Here is a 17,448-nt window from a genome sequence, read left to right on the forward strand (position 1 = left end):
AACAATATTATATAAAAGCAAGGCATGGGCTATACATAAGATTGTGCGAAGGAGGGTGGATGTGTCTGAAATAAAATGTTTAAGTTTGACCAAGGAAATAATGAAATGGTAAGAGAGAGGTTCGATTATAAAAAGATTGTGGTTAAGAGAGATGAAGAGTGTGCTGCAATGGTCTAGAAATAAGGAGAGAATGACTGGGAAAGGTTGACAAAGAGATCACATGTGTCAGAAGTAAAGGGAACAAGGAGAATGGGAAGGCCAAATTGGAGATGGATGGATGGAATGAAAAGGAATTTGAGTGAATGGGGACTGAACATGCAGGAGGGTGAAAGGTGTGCACAGGATAAAGTGAACTAGAATTATGTAGTATACAGGGATCAACGTGTTGTCAACAACTAAACCAGGGTATGTGAAGTGTCTGAGATAAACCATGGAAAGGTTTGTAGGGCCATGTTGAGGATAGGGAGTTGTGGTTTCTGTGCATTACCCATGACAGCTAGAAAATGAATGTGAGTGGATGCGGCCCTTCTTCATCTGTTCCTAGTGCCACCTCCCTAACGCAGGAAATAGTGATCTAGTATGAAAAAAATCAAAATAATTAAAAAACAGGATCAGAAGATAACATTATTTGAGCAAGAAATAAGGAACTTGAAGAATCAATTGAAAGATCATGGAAGGTTTCATGAAATGAAAGAGAAACTTATGGCTTTGAAAAATAGTGTCAGTGGTCATGAACTTATATTCAAAATAGTTGTGGGGATTCTGAAGGACTACATCCAGAGGAAAGAAGATGAACTCATTGAAAAACAAAAGCATGTTAGAAAGTCTTTTTTATAGATATTCTAAAGATTGTTCAACAAGAGGAAATACCTAAATCACATAAATGTGTTGAAAATGGTGGGTAAGAATGAGTAGGAGCAGTTTTTGGGGTAGATCAACAAATGCAGAGCATGAGGACTGATGCAGTGGGACAGAGACATGGGAGCATACAAACTGATGAATCAAGGAAATTAAGTGAAGTTGAAGAAAGATTATGCACCATTGGTATGAAACAGTCAAGGAAGTTTATTGCCTTACTGATGAAATGTTTAGATAACTGCAGAACACAGAGAATCAGTGTTTGTAAACAATATGAGAAAATTTATTAAAAGTCAAAGACACATAGGTTAACAATTCAACACTGAAGGATCTGGTTGAAAAGTGGTGGCACCAAAATTAGAAAGACTGGTAAAGCAGAGGTCAAAAGAAGAAAATCATTGATTATTCTCGACTAAGATCATCATAAACCAGACAAAGAAAGGGAAAAGAGAAGGAATGCACATTAAGAAACTACAGAAGATTATAGAATAGCCAGATTCAATACCTATAATAAAATAATGAAGAAATAATGGTTACACTTGATTACACAATGTCAATGAATGACCAGTTATCGTTATGTTTCATTTTTAGTTACCTATCTAGGGGGTACTTAGTCTGCGAAATAATTGAACTGAGTATTCCAAGACCTACATAGGAGCAGTAGAGATACACAACTTGTATAAATGGAATCAGTGTAATATGACAGAGTAATTAATGAAGATTGGAGAAATGTAGGAGGAGTAAAGACTAATATAAGGATATATGGATGAAACCCGCAAAGATATTGTGGGGATGAAAAATGCATGGCAGATTTTTGGTTGGTTAAAGGAGATAAGACAGATTCCAAACCAGACGGACAGACACTGCTGCTAATAAATTCTTCAAGGTTAGAATAATTGCAAATGATGCACAGGAGCCATTTCTGTATGAAGGTGAAGGGATGAATGGTATTTGTCTCAGTTGATGGATCAACATAGTGTGCAGTGTGAGATTTAGTAGTGTGTACATTAGCTGGTAACCAATAGTCACTGTAATACATTAAACATAAATAGAAGATATGTGTGAACCAAATATTAAATGCACTTAATTCACACAATATAAATGGGAACAGATAGCTAATTGTCTTTCACACATTTATAAAATGCATACTTGTATAGACACACTCACACACTTTAAAGTTGCATTATAATCTAGTCAGATGCAAAGTTACTTACAATTAAGAAACATGGACTTCACATTGGATATTAACATAACAATATAGAATATGTATGTTTTACATAAAGTTAGTCAGGTATTAGACAGATTCAGATTACATACAGTTCAAGATCCAGGGCACTTTTATTTGTCTGCCAAAAGATTGGAGGCTGGTTTTTAAAGTGAAAATCTCTCAGGAATCTGAAAATCAAATCGTACAAAATTCTGCTTGGGGGATTTTTCAGAGATTACCCAAAAGTAGGGTTCCCTCAGATTCTGAATCTTGGTACAGGTACACCACCGAATTTCTGGTAACTGATGGTTCGGTACCTCCTTTAGGCCGGACAAAATTACGTAAGGGAACTTGAAATTACCACGGCCACAGATGGCGTTGTGTAGGGCACGCTTATTTACATTCTTTACACCGTACTTGTTGATGGTGATACCACAATGCTGTGAGATTTTTAGCTTATTTTGCCTGAATTTAACTCATATGGCTTCTAAGACATATGAGAGTGTCAGTCATGATGTCAAATGGAAAAATCAGTCCACATTGATCCAAGATAAAGTAGAACTGTTGAAAAAAATGGACCATAGTGTTTCGTTGCATAAACTGTGTGACATCTACAGTATTGGTTCTTTAACTGTTTATGATATAAAGAAGCAAAGGGAGAAAATACTGAAATTCTATGCAGACAGTGATTCCAAGAAGCAAATGACAATTAGAAAAACTATGAAAAAAAAAAACTATCCCCTGGGGATAGGGGATTAAGAATACTTCCCACGTATTCCCTGCGTGTCGTAGAAGGCGACTAGAAGGGGAGGGAGCGGGGGGCTGGAAATCCTCCCCTCTCTTTTTTTTTAAATTTTCCAAAAGAAGGAACAGAGGGGGCCAGGTGAGGATATTCCAAAAAAGGCCCAGTCCTCTGTTCCTGATGCTACCTCGCTAATGCGGGAAATGGCGAATAGTTTAAAAGAAAGAAAATGAAAGATGGTAAGAGTACTGAGCAGGATCGAGAGATGATGGAATGGTTTCGACAGTGTCGGAGTGATGGAGTGGACTTGTCAGGTAGCATGATAATGAACCAGGCTAAGTTGTTCCATAAAGAACTTAAATTACAACATGAGCGTGACGACTATGGTGAAGGATGGATTCAAAGATTCAAGAAGCGTCATGGAATTTCCTTGAATAAAGTGTGTGGAGAAAAGTGGTCTGCAACCCATGAAGGAGCTGCTGAGTATGTGGACGAATTTGCGAAATCGTAGCTGATGAGCACCTCAGTCCTGAGCAGGTGTATAATGTATTTCATCTATTTATTTAATTCACATTTAATTATTATTATTATTATTATACTTTGTCGCTGTCTCCCGCGTTTGCGAGGTAGCGCAAGGAAACAGACGAAAGAAATGGCCCAACCCCCCCCCATACACATGTATATACATACGTCCACACACGCAAATATACATACCTACACAGCTTTCCATGGTTTACCCCAGACGCTTCACATGCCTTGCTTCAATCCACTGACAGCACGTCAACCCCGGTATACCACATCGCTCCAATTCACTCTATTCCTTGCCCTCCTTTCACCCTCCTGCATGTTCAGGCCCCGATCACACAAAATCTTTTTCACTCCATCTTTCCACCTCCAATTTGGTCTCCCTCTTCTCCTTGTTCCCTCCACCTCCGACACATATATCCTCTTGATCAATCTTTCCTCACTCATCCTCTCCATGTGCCCAAACCACTTCAAAACACCCTCTTCTGCTCTCTCAACCACGCTCTTTTTATTTCCACACATCTCTCTTACCCTTACGTTACTCACTCGATCAAACCACCTCACACCACACATTGTCCTCAAACATCTCATTTCCAGCACATCCATCCTCCTGCGCACAACTCTATCCATAGCCCACGCCTCGCAACCATACAACATTGTTGGAACCACTATTCCTTCAAACATACCCATTTTTGCTTTCCGAGATAATGTTCTCGACTTCCACACATTCTTCAAGGCCCCCAGGATTTTCGCCCCCTCCCCCACCCTATGATCCACTTCCGCTTCCATGGTTCCATCCGCTGCCAGATCCACTCCCAGATATCTAAAACACTTCACTTCCTCCAGTTTTTCTCCATTCAAACTCACCTCCCAATTGACTTGACCCTCAACCCTACTGTACCTAATAACCTTGCTCTTATTCACATTTACTCTTAACTTTCTTCTTCCACACACTTTACCAAACTCAGTCACCAGCTTCTGCAGTTTCTCACATGAATCAGCCACCAGCGCTGTATCATCAGCGAACAACAACTGACTCACCTCCCAAGCTCTCTCATCCCCAACAGACTTCATACTTGCCCCTCTTTCCAAAACTCTTGCATTTACCTCCCTAACAACCCCATCCATAAACAAATTAAACAACCATGGAGACATCACACACCCCTGCCGCAAACCTACATTCACTGAGAACCAATCACTTTCCTCTCTTCCTACACGCACACATGCCTTACATCCTCGATAAAAACTTTTCACTGCTTCTAACAACTTTCCTCCCACACCATATATTCTTAATACCTTCCACAGAGCATCTCTATCACATTTAATATGTTTAATTTAAATTTCTAGCAGTCCATGGCTTACTACAGAAACATGGAAGATGTATAATTAGTGGGTTAGAGGTGTGTTGATGAATCATTATTACGTGACCAAGGTTGGTCCGGCAAAATGATTAATCCGGAAAGGCTTTGGAATCAAGAGTGCTGGGAAATCGGTGGTGTACCTGTAATAGATGAAACACTTAATTTCTGTTTATGTATTTATTTATAACAAAATGAATCAGTGTCATCTGGTTTGTCTGATATGTTGCGTATACTGATGATTAAGATGTTTTGAATAATGAGCTTCAACTTTGTTTCCATCTGTTTAGAATACCTACATCAGATAATAAATGTGTTTATGGTGACTAATTCCCACTATGATATCCAGTATATTGAATATTCGCCTTCTCTATATGACTATCTCTGAATGGAAGGACACACTGTGGGTGATTAATATAATGCTAGACAAGTGTCCCATATGAGCTGAATGGAATTCCCAAATCACACAATATCCATTTCAACGCAGTGGATAGCATATATGGTCAAAATAACAGCTCCTCATAAAGTGAGTGTGGTTTCAGAAACACTAAAGATGTTACAGTGGGTTGCTGAAGAATGTGGAGAGACATGCCATCATCATCAATGATTTTGCCAATGCTAAGCCAGCACTAGAAATTCAGCATAATAGAACAGCAGCATTAATTTGTTCCAGTCCCTTCCACATCTCCCAAGCATATTTTGGTTTGGTCTGTGTAGGTTACTATCTGAAAGGTTCTGGGGTTCTCAACAAAGTCATAATAATATACTACCACCAGGTTTACTGATTCTGTCCATGACTGGGAAGCGCTATATTGTTGCAGGAGCTTACATGTACAGCAGATGTTGGAGTTAAGAGACACTGCCTTTGCGATGCATTGACATCTTTCATTAACGGATATAGACACAACCTTGGAACAAATTGTGAATGTAGGTGTGGCCTTGCATAACACTGGTAAAGATTCATTCATTATCTCAGAAAATGCAAGAAACCACTGGATGGTCACTAGAACAGTTTATAGTCTAATCATCAGCATTTTCTGGAGTAAATCAAGTATATCCTCCCCTAAGACAACACAAAGGACCTAAGACCCTACAGAACAGGAAAAGGCAATGATAATTTTAAAAGACCTATGGCAGGGATACAGTCCACTATGAATCCTTTCATGGAAGATGCAGAGGAGAACTTGTACATGCTATCTTACTTTTGGCCAGAAAATTATTGACAATGACTGACATAATATTACATCATCAAAAGGAGAGGCTTGTTCTGCTGAATTCCAGGATGCTTATTTTACAGAACCTTCTAACTCTGAGAAACTAATCAAGAGATGCAAAGCAAAAACTTTGGGTCAGCTGCAGTGAGAACAAAAGCCCTAAGTAGAGTGAAGTTATATGAGATAAAAAGAACCAGAGATCTGGTTAGCTGACAGTACCTGAGAAAGCCCTTCAATTTACACTACCAATAGTGCCTTTATTATTGGCTCATACTGATGGTAGCTTGAACACTGGAGATACATCCAAGGTGCTTCACAAGATTAAGAACATTATGTGTCATGACCTTGAGTGTACCGTGTCATCAACTGAACCTCAAGTTACAATCATCAATGCCAGTCTTACACACACACTCATGAAGCAGAATTTTCCTACACCACTTAGCAGCCTCGCCAGGGTTCTGCTTACACAGCTATGCCAAATAGCAGCTTTGGTAAAAAATGTTTGCAATAGCTATGTTAGTCCTTTGATCAAGGATTCAATGACAAAAGCATGGTCCACAAAATATGTCATACTGAATCAAAAGTCGTTCTAAGAATTGTCCAAGAGACTGGCAGTCAGCCTCTAAGTTATAATCTTTCAAGATATATTGATTTCCTGGTGAATGACAAAGTGTACACTGTCCTGGACAGTGAATGTTACTAATTCACTGTGAACAGTGTAACCCCAGCACTATTATCTGCACCTATCATCCTATCATCTACATCAAGGGGCTTTCAAACTTTTTAGAGCCATGGAACCCTCTCATTCTCTCATGAAACAGCTTATGGAAGCACATCAAGCTTTTGCAGAATCCAGCTTGCAAACCCAATCTATATCACATCTTTGAGAATCAACCAGCAGCCGGCAACTAACATTACCATCAGGAGAAATCTAAGTCATACTACTGTATTACATACCTCAAGGGTAAGTAAATGTTAGCCTCTAGTTAGTTGTAGGGCTTAATACCAACAGCACATGATACCTCATCAACATAAATCATTTGGTTAATTCTGTTGACAAAAATTACCCTGGATGCCTTGCCTGCTATTCAACCATTTACTGGTTGAGATTACATGATATCTTTCATGAACAAAGGAATGATGATGCTATTGGAACACATAATGAAGGATGATGAATACAGGGCATTTTTTAGAGCACTGGGATCATCAAATTCAGTTTCCAATTATGTCTATATATCTGAGAAGTCTTTGCCATCTATATGGGAGACCAAAGCTGGAAAGTGTGAATAATGTCACTACATAATCTTCCAGCGCACATATGCACCCAAAACAATTAAGGATCTCTGGCCTTGACGAAAGATTTCTAACCTAGTTCCTCATCACCAAGTGCATATGTTTTCAAAAACAAGATAAAAAGAATAAAGCATGCTGCAGCAGTGTGGAAAAGAACTTCAATGCAGAAACCCTGTGCATCTGAACCTGAAAGAAATAGGCTGATAAAAATAAGTTGTCAATACATGATTGATTAGTATGCTGGTGGTCAGTTACCTCCAAACTTCAACAAATTACTGAACTTAGAAAAAAAAGATACCCCTTTACTGAATAAGGAAGCTGAGGAAAAGAGGGAACTAAATGAGTCACTGTATGGATCCAATGAGTGGGATGAGGAGGATGACTTTTTAAAGCATTCCTTAGCATGCAGTGGTGTTGATAAGCTCTAACCACATAAGGATTTTCTGTGGTAATGGGAAATCGTATGATTATAGTGCACTGTTATTTTCTTTGGACCATTCAGTTATAATGACTAATTTAGTATCTGTAACAAGTATGAAATTACTTATGTTGTATGTTTTTTTATTGAAAATACTTCCAGGTATAGAGAATGGTCTTTCTACACTTTTGCAAAAATGCATTTTTGTATGGAACTGATATGTTACATGAAATGGTATATTTGTGTTTTTTCATTCTAATGAATGCATTAAAGTGTCTTCTTGATAATTTTCTTGTTTCTTCTTTTTTAATCATTTGAAAATATAAATTTATGCCTAACTGAAGGTCAATGTCATTTAGGAGCAAAAACATACAGAAGTTCAATACAGCATCTTACCAAACAGCAAAATGCAGAATTTGAGCGCACCCTACTTTTTGGGTATTAATGGATAATCTCATAAGCAGAATTTTGTTAGAGACGAGTTTTTAGATTCCTAAGACACTTTTACATTAGTTACCACTCTCCAACCTTCAGAGAGATGAACACAAATAAAAATGCCTTGGCTTTTTCTTACTATTAAGTCTGCCATGAACTTCTGAAGTTCACTTAAACTGTCACATCTGCTGCAATGAGTAATGCTGATGAAAGAAACTGCCATCTCATTAATCATTATGTCAAGGAGATATTTACTTTTATTCTTCTTCACACATGAGCTAATGAATGAATGGATTTAGTATCCTTCCTACTGTATAAAAAACTTCTAAACTGTCAAAATTCTTGGTAATTAGTAAGCCAGATATATTATGCTGAATGAAATCAGTTCTACTGAAAATTAGAAGACAGAACAGTTAAAGAAGATTCTATGTAGCACTGCAAGAGATGTACAAAACGATATTTTTGAGACTGCACTGTGTTTGCTAATGAAAATGGAAGATAAATTCAAAAGGGTATATACAGCATCTTTTGAATTATACTGGACATAAATTGGAATACTTAAAGGTTTTCAGACACACTTATAATGCCTATGGCATGTGGTAAGTCGTGTGACACATTCAGAGGTTTACATATAAAGCAGTGTTAAAACTGAAGGAGGATTGAGTAATGTCCGAGTTTCAGTAAGGCAGGGTTACACTAATTTCACCATGATTTTCCAGCATTTATGTTACTGGTATTGAATGTTTTTCATGCTTAGTAGGATTTGCAGAGGTAGCTCCTACAGTAAGGTAGATTTAAGATAATTTTGTCTATTGGATAAGAAGTTTATACATTAAGTATATTTGTGTATATTTATAGAGAAAAATATATTTTTTTAATACATTCATAAGTAACCTATCACTGTAATCATAACTGTTTTCAGTCGAGCCTATCTACTCTGATCATGTACAGCAGAATGTCAAAGATCTGGCAATCTTGGGGCCAAGCAGTAGGGATATTTCAGAATTTTCAATGATTGTTTCTCATCCCAAATTGTACACAGAAAATCAGGTTGATTGCTTATCTGAAGTACTGAGGGTGGCATCTGACTCAAATGAATTGGATTAAAAGGATTAAACATGAGTGTTCTCTTGATTCACGGAGTTTAATTAATGCCTCAAGAGAGGCAGGAGACAGATGGAATGAATTATAACTATACCTGTGGAGTTTTCTTTTCCTAGTATTCAAATTCATGTCACATATTATAATTGTAATTATTTACTGTTCTTCCCAGAAATAGTTTAACTGTCTGTGATCCCAAAATGTACACGTAGACTAAGGGAGCAATGGGTAATCTCTTATTTGAAGTGCTGGGGGTGGCATTTGGCTCATTTGAAGTTGAAGATGAATAAAATCTTGTTTCAATGAGAATGAAGCATCAGGAATGGCAGGAGGGATGCAGATGCAGATGTATTTATCCTCGTTGATTTTGGGAGGTGAAAGTTATTAACCAGACAAATGCGTGACATTAAAACGTAAAAGTGAACTGTAACATCTTGCACTTCATCCATCATACAGGTTGGTATTAGAGCCCATGAAGGATCACTGAACTCGGTTCAAGCTCGGAAACACGAGTTGGAATTTCTGTAATGGGGGGACTTCTTAACCAGTCCTAATAATGTCAGTTACTTTATGTAATTATATTTTTCTTTTAATAGATTTTCCTCAGCTCTGGGTGCTCAAAGTTCTTGCATATGCTTGATTTCGAGAGTTGCTTGTTTTCAAAATGCCAGATATTAGGCATCCTGCTTTACAGACTGATGTATGTAAACTCCATCATTTCAACAAAAGCAATTCAATTTAATAATTTATTGAGATGATGAAAGATTTTATGGATATATTTACTAAGCAAAGCAATTTTTTGAGATACTGTATCACAGATGTAATTTATTCTTTATCAATAGATAGTTAAACAAACCTCAGAAACCTAATGTTTAAGTTTAAATCTACTGGAAAAGCCTCTTTAGAAACTGGGTAAAATTTTTTTATCTTTTAATAATTATATGGTAGGACCAAACTTGAATGTTAACAGTTTGCCTTGTGAAAGCATTCTTTTGATTTGAAAAAATGTTTCAATTATTGTGAGCCTTGTAATGTATTAAGCATTTGATGATGTTGACAGTTATAAGTACATTCTCCATAAAAAATATTTTTTTTATATCCTAAAGCATTGTACTAAGTATTTTTAAGTGCATTTTCATATAGCTCTCCTAATTTAAACAAGCACATTGTAACATAATCCTTACATTCCACATAGCAATCATTCTTTTTAATTTGACCAATAATCCTTGTCAGGCATTCAAAGCAGTTTCTGCAAGTCTTAAAATTAAGCCTAAGAACATTTTTCTTCCTTATCACCATTTCCTGTGTAAAAAAGGTAGCACCAAGAAAAGACAAAGAAAGGCTGCATTCACTCCCATCCATTATCTGGTTATCATGTGTATTGCACCAAAACCACAGCTCCCTATCCACAACCAGAACTCACAGACCTTTCAATGGTTTACCCTGTCTGCTTCATGTGCCTTGGTTCAGTCAACTGACAGCAGTGTCCCTTGTATACCACATTGTTTCAATTCACTGTATCCCATGCATGCCTTTTACCCGCCCTCCTGCATGTTCAGGCACAAATCACTCAAAGAGTTTTTCACTCCATCCTTTTATCTCCAATTTGGTCTCCTCCTTCTCCTTGTTCCCTCAACTTCTGACACATATACCCTCATTTATCGATTTTTCCTCATTCACTCTATCCATATGTCCAAACCATTTCAGCATACTCTCTTCAGTTCTTTCAACCACAATCTTTTTATTATCACACCTCCCTCTTACCCTTTTATTACTAACTCAATCAAACCTCCTCACACCAAAAAATGTTCTCAAACATTTCATTTCCAACTCATCCAACCCCCTCTGCATATCCTCATCTATAGTCCAAGCCTTGCATCCATATATTGATGGAACTACTATACCTTCAAATATACCCATTTCTGCCCTCCCAGATAACAATCCCTCTTTCTACAAATTCGTCATTGCTCACAGAACCTTCGCCCCCTCACCTACCCTAAAACTCGCTTTCATTTCTATGCTTCTGTTTGCTGCCATGTCACCTCCCAGGTATCTAAAAATGCTTTACCTCCCCTAATTTTTCTCCAATCAAACTCACACCCCAGTGAACCTGTCCCTCAACCCTGCTAAACCTCAAACCTTGCTGTTATTCACATTTACTCCACTTCCTCCTTTCACACACTTCCAAACTCAGTCACCAACCTCTGCAGTTTTTCAATCAAATCTGCCACTAGTGCTGTATCAGTAGCAAACAATAACTGATTCATTTTCCAAGACCTCTCATCCCCTACAAACAAGACTTTCGCATTTACGTCCATCCTCATCCCAACCATAAACAAATAGCCTGGTGACATCACACACCCCTGCTGCAATGATGAAATATGAACTAAAGACACTAAAGGATGTAAAAGGAAACCACAGAATCATATAATAAAGCTGATCACTAAAATAACGAGATAATCATGAGAGAAACTGAGTACGATAAAAGAATGTTGTACAGGTACACGAATTCTACATGTCATGCCAACATGCATCCGACTTACATCCACTTCGAGATCCGACCAGTTGGTCAGAACAGAACCCAGACGTATGCATTCTGCATATCCTCAGGCACCTCAACATAATCCATACATATACTGAGAATCCTAACAACACAGTTATGCCCTTCCTTAAGAAATTCAAGTGCAATGCCATCCCCTCCTGCTGTCTTGCCATATTTCATCCTAGGTAAGCTTTCACCACATCCTCCTTTCACCAAACCACTTTCTGTGACTCTCTCATTTCACATACCACCCTAACATAAACACCCTACATCTGCCTTAGAATTGCTTAAGTTTATTTATCATCTGGGGTGAATATTCATTCTGAAATTGAAAATTATTTCCCATAAACTGTCCACTTTTGCCCTCAAAAGCTTTTTCATTCCTTTTGTTTTCTCCTACTTATTTATTTGACTTAAAGGATAACAGAAAGACACCAATATTATTTCCAGTAAAAAGCAGTGTACTAATATTTTTCTGATCTTTCTCACATGGCTAACAAGTGACTACTTGTGGCATCATAAGTTAATACAGGTTGAGCATCCCTAATCCAAAAATCCAAAATCCTCCAAAATCCGAAACTTTATGAGCAGCGACATGACATTACAAGAGGAAAATTCCACACCTAAACATTATATTTTCATTGTATTAATGCTATTTCAAATTTTTTACTGTTAAGTACTTACAGTACTTACATGTGAATAAGCATAAGAAAATGATTGCTTATCAGTAGCATATAAATTCAGAGTCAGGAATGGTGACACCAAACAACCACAGATTGTCTACAAGGGTAGCTGAGGGTGTGACACCTTAGCTTCCTGATGTTTCAGTGTTCCACACACTTTGTTTCATGTGCAAAATTATTAAAAAATATTGTATGAATTACCTTCAGGCTATGTGTATAAGGTGCATATGAAACACAAATGGATTCTGTGTTTAGACTTGGGTCTCATCCCCAAGATCATCATAATATGTATATGCAAATATTCCAAAATCTGAAGCACTTCTGGTCCTAGATAATTCGGATAAGGGATAGTCAACCTGTAGAAGGCAATGTGATTGACAAAGAGGATATATGTGTCAGAGGCGGAGGGAACAAGGAGAAAGAGGAGACCAAATTGGAGGTGGAAGGATGGAGTGAAAAAGATTTTGAGTGATCGGGGCCTGAACACACAGGAGGGTGAAAGGCGCGCAAGGAATAGAGTGAATTGGAATGATGTGGTATACCCGGGTCGATGTGCTTGAACCAGGGAATGTGAAGCATCTGGGGTAAACCATGGAAAGTTTTGTGGGGCCTGGATGTGAAAAGGGAGCTTTGGTTTCGATGCATTACACTTGACAGCTAGAGACTGAGTGTGAACATATGTGGCCTTTTGTCCTTTCCTAGCGCTACCTTGCAGGGGGAGAGGGGATGCTATTTCATGTGTGGCGGGGTGGCAACGGGAATGAATAAAAGCAGCAAGTATGAATTATGTGTATGTATATATATGTATACGTTAAAATGTATTGGTATGTATATGTGCGTGTGTAGATGTGTATGTATATACACATGTATGTGGATGGGTGGGGCCATTCTTTTGTCCATTTCCTTGCGCTACCTCACTAATGCAGGAGACAACAACAAAGTACAATAAAAAAATACAACAATAAGTATCCCTGGGGTTGTTGCCTGTTGTAGATGGCAACTAAAAGGGCAAAAGCAGGATTGGAGACCCCTTCTAGTATTCAAATTTCTAGAAGACAGAACAGAAAATGGAGCCATACAGGGAGTGATCATCCTCCTCATGCTCAGGCATGATTGTATGTGTGTACATATTACCAAGTTGAAAAGAGGAGAATCAGGGATTATGTTTCTGGAAAGAAACCTGGATGTTCTGGCTCTGAGTGAAACAAAGCTCAAGGGTAAAGGGGAAGGATGGTTTGGAAATATCTTAGGAGTAAAGTCAGGGGTTAGTGAGAAGAAATGATCTATGGAAGCAGTATCACTACTCCTGAAGCAGGAGTTGTGGGAATGTGAATGAGTTTAAGAGGTGAATTCTAAACTGATGTGGGTCAAAATGAAAGTAGCTAACAAGGGATGGATGTTTACTGGAGCTTATGCAACTGGCCATGTGAAGTAAAATCATGAGAGGCAAGGGTTTTTGGTGCACCTGAGTGAGTGTGTCAACATTTTTCATGTACGAAACTGGGTATTAGTGATGGGTGATTTGACTGTGAAGGTGTGTAATGTATCAGTTGAGGGTATAAGTGGGTGGCATGGGATATTCAGTATTATGAATGGAAATGGTGAACAGCTTGTGGAGATGTGCCAAAACAGGACTGGTGACTGGGAATACCTGATTTAAAAAGAGGGACATACATAAGTATATGTATGTGAGCAGGAGAGATGGTCAGCAAACACTATGGGATTACACATTAATTGATAGGCAGATAAAAGAGAGACTTTGGGATGTAAGCGAGCTGAGAGGGGCAGATGGTGGAATATATGATCACTATCTTGTGGGGCAGGGGTAAAGATTTGTACAGATTTAGAAAAAGACGAATCAGTGCTCATGAGAAGACAGTGCAGAATGTAAGTGAGCTTGGCAAAGAGACATGTGAAGAAATAACAAGAGAAAATGAGAGTAGAATGGCAAAGATTTAATGGAGCAAGGGGAGCAGATGTGAAATAGGAGGTGCGGATATGTGTGACAGATGCATGTGGCACGCAAAAGGCGAGAGGTGGGCAGATTAGAAAGGGTAGTGACTGGTGGAATGAAGAAGTGAAGTTGCTTGTGAAAGAAAAAACAGAGGCTTTGGGTGGTGCTTACAGGGAAGGAGTGCAAATTATTGGAGGATGTACAAGAGAAAGCAACAGGGCAAGAGGAAGTTTGAAAAAGAGGGCATATGAGAGTTGGGGTTAGTGAGTATCAGTAAACTTTAGGAAGAATAAGCTGTTAAGAGAACACATAAGAACATTGGTGAAGGGGGCAAGAGGGGATGTGGTGACAATAATAGTAACTGTGAGACTGACCCACTGGCGGGACTTTAGTGCGATCCACCCAAGACCCATGCTACTCCACCTTCCAACCCTCACAAATGTTCTGGCACACTTTCTACTGTACACACATCTGCATAGCAGCAAATTTTGACCACATGAAAGGAAGACCAGTATAATTTGGTTCCTTGCACAATAGCGAAATCACATATAGTGATCCCATGTAAAACGAAGAATGGGTGTACCCAGTCATCCTTCCTCATTGGTGATTGGTGAAAAGCTCATGTAGTGACACAGGCATGTGACACTATGATAAAAATATCTCATGTTTAGCTGAAATAAGGAAGCAATGATCTCTTTGACTTTGTTTTGGAGGTGGAAGGATGGAATGAAAAAAATTTTGAGCAATCGGGGCCTGAACATGCAAGAGGGTGAAAGGCATGCAAGGAATAGAGTGAATTGGAACGATGTGGTGTACAGGGGTTGACGTGCTGTCAATGGATTGAACCAGGGCATGTGAAGCATCTGGGGTAAACCATGGAAAGTTATGGGGGGCCTAGATGTGGAAAGGGAGCTGTGATTTCGATGTATCACACATGACAGCTAGAGACTGAGTGTGAACAAATGTGGCTTTTGCTGTCTTTTCCTAGCACTACCTCACACGTGTGTGTGTGTGTGTGTGTGTGTGTGTGTGTGTGTGTGTGTGTGTGTGTGTGTGTGTGGGGGGGGGGGGGGGGATTTCATGTGTGGTGGGGTGGCGACGGGAACGGATGAAGGCAGCAAGTATGAATATGTACATGCGTATATATGTATATGTATGTATATGTTGAAATGTATAGGTATGTATGTGTGCATGTGGGCGTGTATGCATACACATGAGTATGTGCATGGGTTAGGCCATTCTTTCGTCTGTTTCCTTGCACTACCTTGCTAACGCGGGAGACAGTGGCAAAGTATAATAATAATATTAATTTTACATTAGAGGCTCCAGTCACAGAGAAAAGTCCACATCAAGGCTGGGCCTTAATTGGAATATAGAGAGAATCACGAGAAAGAGAAAAAGAAGAGACACGGGAAAGTATATACAAATCTTGGAGGAAGTGAAAAATGTGCCATATCATAGTCATTGGGAAAGAAGGTAGAGATTTCCAAAGCTTCGAGGTGTGAGGAAAGACACAGTTATCAAAACAACCCACCCATAAGCTGCCAATGGCCAAGCATTAATCAAGTGATGCAGCAGCTTGCTGAGTGTTGCATGGTCTACTTGATGGTGGGAGCACACAAGCAGCCAGCATTCAGGAGCCAAAACCAAAGTAATACCCACAAAAAAGGGGAAATAAAAAAAGTCAAGATTTACATCTAAAGAACATCTTGTACTTCTTCAAGGCACATAAACTTTTTTCCTTAATTTCTTTAATGAATATCTACCTTCTTTAACCTAAAACTTCTTACTTTAGTGTTTCCCATCTTTTACTTTAATAAAAAGATTTACAAGTTAATCTGAACTAGACGATAAATCATTTGTTTAGCTTAGGAGCAAAAAAAAAAAAAAAATTGACACACAAACAGAGCTCTTTGCTGTAATCAACATCTATGGGCAAGGATCTTTGCACTGTGAATTCCCACCACAGTTTCAGGGAAATGTTCTGGGCAGGAATAGGGATGGCACATGTATGGGTGCTGAAAGTTGCCACAGAACAATCACTTTCTTTTATGCTGGAGACACAATGGGGAAGTAAAGTGGACATTTTGTGTCAATGTCAGCACATAAGCCAATCTCTATTGATAAAGGTAATAAAGAATACTTTATATTATTTTGTCTACTCAGGAATAAATGCAAGATGACAATAATCCCATTGATAGGTAATGTAGAAAAAAATTAAGATATACATGAAAGCAAAACTGTTAGTTTTATATCTGACAACTGTGGTGCAGTAGGTCCTCCTTGTGTATTACAAGGTTAAGTTTACTTTCATGCTATTTATAATCTCATTCTTTAATCATTATAAACATCTGTAATGGTACAAAAACTGAGTGTTTAATAAATGAAAAAATAATGAATGTTAAAAGGACTTTTTGGCCAAAAACTCCTATCTCCTCCCTTAGAAGGATGGACATTCCCCCAAACTAACAGACACTGCGACTATTAAAAAAATCATGTCTAAGCTATTGGACCCTGAAATAGTTTTATGACAATCAGATTTTCTCATTTTCAGACCCCTCCAACCCACTATCAGACCATGGGTCCGCCTCCTATAACATGCCACTGTTCATGCTCCTTTATTAATGTTTCCTGCATTGAATGTTTCCCATTTTCTTAACCTAAATATGCTCTACATGACTTTCACAGAACAGTATTTCTACATTTCATTAATCTCTGATGCCCCATTATACTACTTTCTGTCATAAACTGGTAAAACTCCACAGTATCAGACATTTTGTCTGTCAGATTACATATACCATTCTTATCCTGTCTTTAACACTTCCTATGTTCTTTGAGAGCCCAAACCACTGGAATTTATCTGTTTATTATTTTTTTCCTTTGGCTGAAAATTTTCTTTTAACATGCAACATAGCCTTGAAGCTTTCATGGTTTGTCAATGTCACTTGGTGTTAAAGACACACAAAATACCCAACTTTTTGCTTTTCCTCCTTCAGTCTCTTGTACCAGTTGCTCCTATTATATTTATTTTTCTTTTGTTTTTGCTACTGCTGCTGATTTCTTAATGGTTAATGTTTGTGTTGTGCATTGATTACAAATTAAAATACCAAAATAATCC

Source organism: Panulirus ornatus, chromosome 62 (assembly GCF_036320965.1).
Source record: "Panulirus ornatus isolate Po-2019 chromosome 62, ASM3632096v1, whole genome shotgun sequence".
NCBI lineage: Eukaryota > Metazoa > Arthropoda > Malacostraca > Decapoda > Palinuridae > Panulirus > Panulirus ornatus.